This window comes from Canis lupus, chromosome 11 (assembly GCF_048164855.1).
Source record: "Canis lupus baileyi chromosome 11, mCanLup2.hap1, whole genome shotgun sequence".
NCBI lineage: Eukaryota > Metazoa > Chordata > Mammalia > Carnivora > Canidae > Canis > Canis lupus.
The window spans coordinates 19,090,659-19,100,527 of record NC_132848.1 but is presented as its reverse complement, the minus strand read 5'-3'; the positions used below and the strand labels follow the sequence as shown (position 1 = coordinate 19,100,527).

Genomic DNA, 9,869 nt, shown 5'->3' with positions numbered 1-9,869 from the left:
CTGGAGAAGCGAGAACCTTACCAATCTTACAAGAAGGAAAGGCTCTCACAGGCAACTTGGGCAGGATGCCAGGAGGGGCAGTGGAGCCCCCAGGTTCCCAGGGACACTCACAGAGGAGGTGCACCCGGGGAAGAGCTGCCGCACCCCTTGGGCCAAGCGCGGTAAAGGGCTGCCCCGCGCAGGAGAGGCCCCGGGAGCAGCTCCGCTGCGGCTCCCTGCATAGGGGGCTGCGTGGCCCTGGGAGCGGATTCCAGCGGCGCAGGCCCTGGAGCCCAGAGCATGGGGGACACAGCCCAGGATCCGGTGCTCCCCCGGGATGGGCAGAGGCCGGGAGGGCACAAGACAGCGAGTACGCTCCTGCCGCCAGGCGGCCCCGAGCTGTGCAAATCAGCTCCCCTGCCCCCAGAGCATCCAGGCCAGTGCGGACAGGGAGACCAAGGTAGTTACTGTGGCAGCTGACTCCAGGGCTGGAGAGCTGGATGCCGCCAGTCTTGTTCATCCCTGTGTCAACTTGTGCCTGGGACGAAGCGGGGCCCCCAGGGAACTGGGGCCTCACAGGATAAACAGCTCCCACTGAGCCATGCACTTGGCAGGGGGTTGGGGCTGCTCCCCCAGGTGCACACACCTGAGAATCAGCACAGCAGCCCCTCCCCCAGAAGACCAGCTGGAAGGACAGGGAAAGAGCAAGTTCTTGGCCGAGCAGCGCTGGAGAGCTCCAGGGGAAGTCGAGGGACTTACAGTATATAGAATCAGAGGATACCCCTCCTTGTTTTTTTGTTTTTGTTTTTGTTTTTTTGTTGTTGTTCTTTGTTTTCCCCTTCTCCCTCTTTTTTTTCCTTCGTTTTTCCAGTACAACTTGTTTTTAGCCACTCTGCACTGAGCAAAATGACTAGAAGGAATAACTTACCACAAAGGAAAGAATCAGAAATAGATCAGAAACCATTATATTCTATGGCATGGGGATGGTGGAGGAATGATAAGCTTTTGTTTTTTAACAATAAATTTATTTTTTATTGGTGTTCAATTTGCCAACATACAGAATAACACCCAGTGCTCATCCCGTCGAGTGCCCCCCTCAGTGCCCGCCACCCAGTCACTCCCATCCCCCGCCTTCCTCCCCTTTCACCACCCCTAGTTCATTTCCCAGAGTTAGGAGTCTTCCATGTTCTGTCTCCCTTTCTGATATTTCCTACCCATTTCTTCTCCCTTCCCCTCTATTCCCTTTCACTATTATTTATATTCCCCAAATGAATGAGACCATATAATGTTTGTCCTTCTCCAATTGACTTATTTAACTCAGCATAATCAGCTTTTTAGGCAGCCCTCCTTAATCAGTTGATCAAAGAGCCAATTCAGGCAACGCTGGAATAGTTGCAATGGGCCTGGGAGCCTAGGGGCAGGAGTTGCAGGTGGCCATGAGAGCGACATCCCACTAAGCTTATAATGTGACTGCTTTGTGCTTGGGGTGCTCTTAGGTACTTGAGACAAACTTAATCTTTATTCATTTTTTAAATATTTATTTAGTTGTATGTAAATTCAATTTGCCAACATATAGTGTAACACCCAGGGCTCATCCCATCAAGTGCCCTCCTCCTGGAATATATGAAATAGTGAATGGGATTATGAGGGAAAGGAGCAGAATTGAGTGGGAAAAATTAGAGAGACAAACCATGAGACTCTCCTAAATCTGGGACACACTGAATCTGTGGAACAGCCCATAGATATCATAGCCCAGAGTGGAGATGAATGTGATGCTAGAGGTAAAGTATCTTGCCCAATTTCCTTTAGTCTAAAATATGGGATGATGGGTTTTCTAAAGCAGGTGAGGGCTTCATCAATACCAGCTCAAGCCACCATTTGCCCTGATCCTTGGAAGGGCTGAGCCATGGGCTCCAGGCAGGCATGAGGGAAAGTCCTAGCCTGGGCCAAGACTCTGGTCTGGGGAGCTAGCCCAGCACTGTGTGGCTATAGCATTGAGATCAGAGAGGAGCAGAAACGCTGGCTGCCCTGCCTAGAACCTGTGTCCTGGGCCTCGTCAGACCACGGGACTAGGTCTACAGGACCTTGAGCACAAGTGTGTGCCTCCAGCCCAGCAGCTTTCACACATTCCTCTAGGTTCCCTGCCCAGTGAAGGTCTTGGGTGTCGGCACTCGAGCCTCTCTCATAGGGAGGCAAGTGCAGATTTTATTTTTGTCACAGTACTAAGGATTGTGCAAACAGGGGAGAGGGGAACTGTACTCCCAGCCATCTCTCCCACCTCACTCTTGCTGACTTAGGAGCAGGTTCTGTGAGGGATCACTTTTGTGATGCCCATACCTAGAGCGCCTTTTCACCCTTTGGGCAGAACTGAGGGTAGCTCAGCACTGCTACTGTGTGACCTGTAGGTGCAGAGGGAGTGGGTCTCTGGCTGTACCAGCACCTGGTGCCAACCAGAAGTACTCTGTGCAAGTTAAGATATGTGTGCTAGAGCTTATCTCAAGAGTTTGTCTCTATCCAAGACCAAAGGCAATGACCTGAAACAAAACCTCTCCTGCTCTATTCCAGGAGATTCTAACCAAACATAAACAAGGGTTTTGATGCTTGCCAGTAACAAAAGGAGCCAGAACTGGTCTTCACAGAATGATCATTAGATAAAAATAAGAGAAGAATATGGCCAACTGCACAATCCAATCTCAGGGTAGAATGCTTCTTATGATTGTATACAAATAACCCCACTATTTATGACAGAATAGACCAAAGAAGAGCAACTTTGTGGCTCAGTAGATTAAGTGTCTGACTGCAGCTCGCATCATTATCCCAAGATCCTAGGAGTGGGCCTGTGTCAGCATCCACGGTCTGTCTATTGGCTGCCTCCTTGGATAGCTCAGGTCTAGGATCCAAAAATGAGGAAGCTGTGACCTCCCTGCCCTGGGGATTCCTGCAGTGGAATTTGCTGGCCTGATATGACTGTTCATTTCCATTGGTCTGTGGGCTCCTATCATGTGGCAGGCACTCGGTGAGGTCCTGGCATCACTCAGACAGGAAGCTCCACATTCAGGTCCTAGAGGAATCCCAGCAGGGGCTGCTTGTAAGCAGAGGAGAAGACTATGACTCCACACATATGTTCTGGTTGTATTCAGACGAATGAAGCAGAGGGGGGACACCTTAATCTCTTCAGGAGCATACTCCTTTCCTTCCTGATGCAGGCTAGAGCCTGGGTAGGTGCCTAGTTTAGTGTGGGACTCCCTTATCCCGGACAAATTGAGCAGGGAACTTTCCAAACTGGACCTGGATCCCAGGCCAGGGGTTTTAGAACAGGGGCTGCTCAGGGCTGAATTCTGTGGAGACAAGGAATGAGGGAGGTTTTGTTGATGACTTTGCAGTGACCACCAGGAGCAGTGGTCCTGTTACTTTGAGTGTGAGGACACAGAGTTTGGACCTGAGAAATTGAAGACCATTTCAGGGTAACCCTCAAAAGGATGTCCTGTGGGCCTTTTAAAGGGAGCTGCAAAGAGCACCTTGACTCTGGAATAAGCCTCCATCCCTTTGCTGAACTCACTGAGCACTGGAGTCCATGTCCCTGCCCTTCCTCCTATCTCCATGGACACAAAATCCTTACCTGAATGCCACATGTTTGCTTCTAAAAACTTGACCATGGGTCTCCACCTGGACGATTGGTTTTCCAGTGGTTTCTTTTTTGTGTATTTTTTTTATTGGAGTTTGATTTGCTAACATATAACACCCAGCGCTCATCCCAAGTGCCCCCCTCTGTGCATCACCCAGTCACCCCATCCTCCCACCCAACTCCCCTTCCACAACCCCCTATTTGTTTCCCATGGTAGGAGTCTCTCATGCTCTGTCATCCTCTGTGATTTTTCACAACACTTTTTTGTTTTTTTCTCTACATCCGTGATCCTAATTCCAGTGAGAACCCAGAATCACATTGGTTCTCCTGACTAAAGACAGGAAGAGACTGGTTCCTGAACAAAACTGAACCAATCACGAGAAACTGTTGCTGAGGGAATTTACCCCATCATGCTGTTTATTTCCAGCTTTGGTGTCACCAACATAAACATCTTCTCGAATAAGGTAATGCTTGGCAAGAGGCAACCACTCCACACTCTTCCAAGCTGGAAGATTATGTATATCGTCCCAAATGGACACTGTCTGACTTTCATTGGAATTTGTGTGGATAGAAACCAAGAAAGTGACATTCGTTCCTCAGTCAAAGATCCTCAAGCTCGCCTTGACAAAATTAATTTCACTTCCACTCTGATCTTCTGGAAGAGTGTAATGACCAATGGATCATAGGATGCATCTAGAAGGACACAGAGTACCCATCAGTACATTTTCATGCCACTCAAGAATAACTCAGGGAGGGGTGCCTGAGTTGCTCAGGCATTTAAGAGTCTGCCTTCAGCTCAGGTCAGCCTTCTGGCACCTGAAATCAAGCCTAGTGTGGGGCTCCCTGCTCAGCAAAGGGTGTGTTTCTCTCTCTCTCTCTCTCTGCCCCTCTCAACCTGTTCTGCTCTCTTTCTCTCAAATACTAAAGCTTGAAGAAAATTAGAGAGTAATTTTGGGACTCTTGCTCATTATAAATGGAGGACTGGAGAATATGAAGCAATTGGTTACCCAGAATGGGCTGATATGCACAGTTTGGACACCCAAGGTCTTATGACTCTAAAATATGCTGTGTAATGAGGTTTTTTTCTTTTGTTTTTTTTTTCTTTTGAGAATATTGACTAAGTCCATCGTGTGGTGTCAGTGGGACATATCTGCTGCAGAATCTACCTCACTCTTTCGCTCTCCTTCTCCCTATCTCTGCATTTCTCTGTGTCTCTATCTGTCTATTTTCCTCTGTCCTGATCTTCTCTTTCTCACACACACATACACTCGCACACTCACACACTGTATAGAGTCAACAAGTCACCTCCCCAATCCTATTTTACTCATACCCACTCCACACAGAGATACTACTTTGGCTCTCTAGGATTATAGAAACATGGGCTTGTTTTCTTAGCTAGAAAAGCTGCCTATATCACACACACCCCAAGCTTCGGAACATGGAATCTGGGTGTCTGTCCAGACTGAGTACAACAGGGTTGCCCTATCTGCCTTACTATTTGAGATTTTTCCAAGAAAGAGACTGATCCCAGAATACATACCAGTTTCGATGTTTCTGAGATGATCTGCAGTTACACATAAGAAGATAAGGTGGGGGTCGGTTCATGTGTGTACTTTGTCATAGGTTCTCCTGGTGAGTATTGAACTTCAAATGAACAACAGTAGTAATGCCATGGGCCCCCAAACGAAGCACAGATTACACCCATGGAGAAAGCATGAGCTTTTTTGGGGGGATTGATCCCTCAAGTTGACTGAAGAAGAATTTCCAAATTCAGAATTCAAGGTGGAGAAAGTGCTTCTGAGTAAATGTCCCTTACCCCAGAGTTAACATCTTCCCCTTCCAACACACCACCAAAAAATACACTGTTCCTTATTATATGTGTATTCACATCAAAAAGAGGAAAACCAAGAGAGCGGCATTTATAATTCAGGCAAAATGGGGCAGACTTAGCACAGAAGTGGGTGAAGAGTTATTCACTGAGTTTTGGTGGACAACACCTGGTACCACAGCCTAAGCAACATCTAGGAGTACACAGGATAACTATCAGTGCTTTGTTTGTGGTGCTCAGGTATTAGTGAGATCAGTGTTTATATGGATACAGGGGAAGACTGGATGGTAATGACTGGGTAATAAGCATAAAGGAAGCTACTGCTAGGCTGTCTTCATTGCTGGATGAGGAAAAACCTTCAGCTCAGGCCAAGATCCAAGGGCCTGGGATCCATCCCCTTTTTGGGCACCCTGTTCAGCGGGGTTGTGATTCCACATTTCCCCCTGCCCTACCCTTGCACACACTCTCTTTTGCTGTCTCGCTGTCTCTCTCTTTCAAATAAATAAAAACTTTTTTTAAAAAAAGCAATGACAACTTTAAGTAACATGAAATAATCAATGTAAAATACAACTGATGTGCACAGCAAATCCAAAGATAGGTTCCCTTTGCTTATAGAGCTTGTTTTGAAGCCCAGCTAAATGTTGCTACCTTCTTGATGTCTTCCAAAACCATTTCTGCCTCTGTAGATCCACATATGCTGTCATCTCTTTTGTACGGTTTTGCACTTGATTTCAACCGTCTTTTGGTAGGTGTTTTCAATGTTAGGCAATCGTTATATTCTGTTCTATTCAGTCTATTACTCTACTGCATTTTTCACTAATCTGTTATTTTTAAAATCATCCATTGTGGGAGATATTTAAATACTGAATGTATACCATTTACAAATAGCCATAGTTGTGAGAAAGAGCGGAGGGGACAGGCTTCAACATATTCATTAAAAAAATCACAGGGTGAAAGGTACAGCATAAGGAATATGATCAATGGAATGGTTATAGTGCTCTATGGGGGCACAAGTATCTATGCTTGAGGTGAGCACAGTTTCAATAACCATAAGTTCAATCAAGTGTGGTACACCTGAAACTAATGTAACCTTGTGGGTCATCTTGTCCCGATTTTAAAAGCAGTAATAATGTGGGCACCAGAGTGGTTTCTTTGGTTGAGTGTCTCCCTTTGGCACAGGTCATCATCCCTAGGATACTAATATTATGCATATGTAAAACACACCCTAATGCAGAGCAGTCCTTAATATAAGTTGTCTACATCAATAATAATAATATCTCTACATCGCTCTGTACTTTGTGATAAATGTTCCACGCTGATGTAGTTGTGAATAATTCTGGAAATTGTGCCCCAAACAATAGGGTGATAGGGAAATTTTATATTATATGCTGCATTGTGACACTCCCTAACTCTAAAGTCAGTAATATGTTCTATTTATTAAAACATAAGAGGTTTATTTGCTAATATTTAACATGGACTAATATGTCCAAGTGTTAGCTTAACAACACCTACCATTAAATCTGACCAAATGAGTTCTCAATGCGATTTTACTATTTCGGTATAAACTAATGGCTGGCCATTTAAATTAAGATTTTCACACATGAAAAATAAAAAATATGGCTTAGTATATTTGTCTTTAGTATGGCACCCTAAGCAAAATTGAATAATGATTCTTTGTTTTTTTTATTGTATAGAGAGCAAAAGGGAAAGTGTAAGGAAGAGAGGGGCAGAGGGAAAGGAAAAGAAAGTACTATGCAGGCTCCATGCTGAATATGGGTGAATCTGATGACTTCCAGGTCATGACCAGAGCTGAAACTAGGAGGCAGAAACTTAGCTGACAGAAACAGCCAGGTGCCCCTAGAACAATATTTCTTGAGTACATTTAATGAATGAATTTTCATGTTACCTTCCATTGACTCCTTTGATGGATGAATTATTCTTTTCTGCAAACTTGAAATATTTTCGCCCACTTTTCAGTCCAGGTGTACACAGTTGGTTTCAAAATAGTTTTTGTTTTGGGTTTCTGACTGTAGATCCTGGGAAATGGATGACCATAGAAAGAGCTCTTGACATCTTTATGTTAGAAGACCATCCCAAATGAGTGATAACATTATCAGAGTTCAAACTTTTGACCCCATTACACATCATTGACTTGCAGAGAAACCTGAGTCATAGTGGGCTGTAGAAAGGCCTTGGAGTTGCCGTATTCTTAAAGAAGCCAACAGAGAATATAAACTGAAAAAGCATGACGAAAAACAACATGGAGTTCCCCCCCTCCATATTTAAAAAGATCTGTCATATAATTTAGCAATCTGAGTTTTGGCAAATAGGTCAAAAAGAATTGAATTCTGAATTTCACAGAGATATCTTCACATATTCTGCAGCACCTTTCACAACACCCAAGAAAAAGGAAAAGACTTCATGTTTATTGATTAACAAAAGGAAAAAAATTAATGTCTACAATGAAATACTATCCCACGTTAAGAGGAAGGAAATCTTGGGCAGCCTGGGTGGCTCAGTGGTTTAGTGTCTGCCTTCAGCCCAGGTCCTGATCATGGAGACCCGGGATCGGGTATAATTAACTAATTATATATACATGTTTCAATGCAAGTAGACTGGCTATTTGTTACATAGTTGAGAAAAATATATTTTCACCATGCTTACACCTTACATGGGGAGAAATGGGATGAGGGTTAGAATAAAGCTAGTATCTATAAAAAGTGTAACTTTGGAAAATGCCCAAAGTGTAAAAAGTAATGTGTGTTTGTGACATTAATTGAAACATAGGCACTCATATTCACAGGGTGACTTTTGAGCAACCATTTAGATGAAGGTAGCAACATGTCCCCGCAAATACAGAACTACATACCCATTTTGGGAGAAACAATAAGGAAGACATTGTAAACCATTGATAAAACAATGTCAAATATCCTCCATATCAACCTTTCGGGATTCACACTTAATTTCTGAAATGAATAATTTGAATATATAATTTGGGACAGTACCAAAACCTGGAAATAGATGTGGCCATATTTCCCCCTTTGAGGACCTTTGTGATGACAAAGGTGAGGAGTGTGGGTCACCTGTTCTTCCAGGTGATCATGAGGGATGCAGGATATAATAGGAAGTAAGACATGTTTTCGAAATGGAGGCACAATATTAAGACAGCTAGTTTGGTAGAATAACCAAAAATAGAAATGGAGGACTAGAACAAACAAAAACACATAGGTATGACTCCGCATGACAATTAGGGGAGAGGAAACTTTAAACAATAAGATAAATAGTTTGAAAAACAGTTAACTATCCAGTTGGTAACAAAGACATCTTCAGAAGATCCTTATGAACATACCTTCGCAGGAGCAACAATTGAGATTGCCCATCATCAAAGATGCTAGATAGAGAGCTGAGAACTCAATATCAACTTTGAACTGCTCAGCTCAAAGAGTAGAGTTGGGGAGAAAGGCAGAGATATATTTCTCATCACCATGGGAACATGTGACATCATAGTCCTTTCACAGTGAATGCAGCTGCACAGCAACCAACTTCTGCTATCTAGACGGGAGTATATCTGGGGAGACAAGGGTGGTATTTGAGAGGAAACACTTTGTATCAGAATCTCTATTTTGAGCTTCCTGAGGACCCTACACACTGTTTTCCAGAGTGGCTGTTCCATGTCTCATTCCCATCGTCAGTGTCAGGGGGTACCCCTTTCACCACATCCTCGCCAACAGTAGTTGTTAAATTTAGCCATTCTCACCAGTGTAATTTGGTATCTCATTGTGGGTTTGATTTGTATTTTCCTGTTCACAAGTGATGTGGAGCATTCTATCATGTGCCTTTTCGCCCCAAGTAGGTCCTCTTTAGAGAAATGTCTTTTCCTATGCTCTGTCCATTTCACAAGTGATATTAAAATATGTCATTAAAATATAAAAGTTTAAAAAAAGATTTCAAAAAGAAGAGTTGATTAAATAAGAAATTAGGTGAATTGGGAATATATGAAAAAATAGAGTACAATTTTATCTTGAAAGAAAAATGAATCATAAAAGGAAAACCTTGAGTAGCTATGCTATGTTCCCCCAGTTGTGGAAGTTCCAGTACTGTTTGGTCAGGAAATGTGTGGGTCACCTGTCCTTCCAGGTGATTGTCCCCAGAATAGCCTGCTGCACATATTCTCAGGTGTCTCTGCCTGGGTAGCTTCACTGACCTTGTCAAGGGGCCAGTCTCACTGTAAGCTGTTTGCTCTGTGAGCATTTTGTTCCCTGGAACCTTTCATGCTTATTTTGGGGGTGAGAGGAAAAAAGACCGCACATCGATCTCCAGCCCCAGAGATGAGTGATGCGATGATTGACAAATCTGGAGATGCCAAATTGCCTGCCTACTCCAATTCCCCCCTCGTAGACATGGGGGGACACTGAAATATGCAAAGTTTAGGTTTCC

At 43.9% G+C, this 9,869-nt stretch overlaps 1 long non-coding RNA gene across 2 annotated transcripts in view; it reads right to left on the bottom strand.

Moving 5' to 3' along the window:
- Positions 1 to 3,989: 3,989 nt before the first annotated feature.
- The window catches only part of LOC140642576 (uncharacterized), an 88,896-nt gene continuing 83,016 nt past the window's right edge, over positions 3,990 to 9,869 (bottom strand). For both annotated transcript variants that reach the window (XR_012039017.1, XR_012039016.1), the window contains 3 exons: positions 8,782 to 9,000; positions 7,339 to 7,468; positions 3,990 to 4,297 (listed from right to left, as the gene is read on the bottom strand). This is a non-coding gene — a long non-coding RNA (uncharacterized lncRNA). The remainder of the gene's footprint in view (positions 4,298 to 7,338; positions 7,469 to 8,781; positions 9,001 to 9,869) is intronic.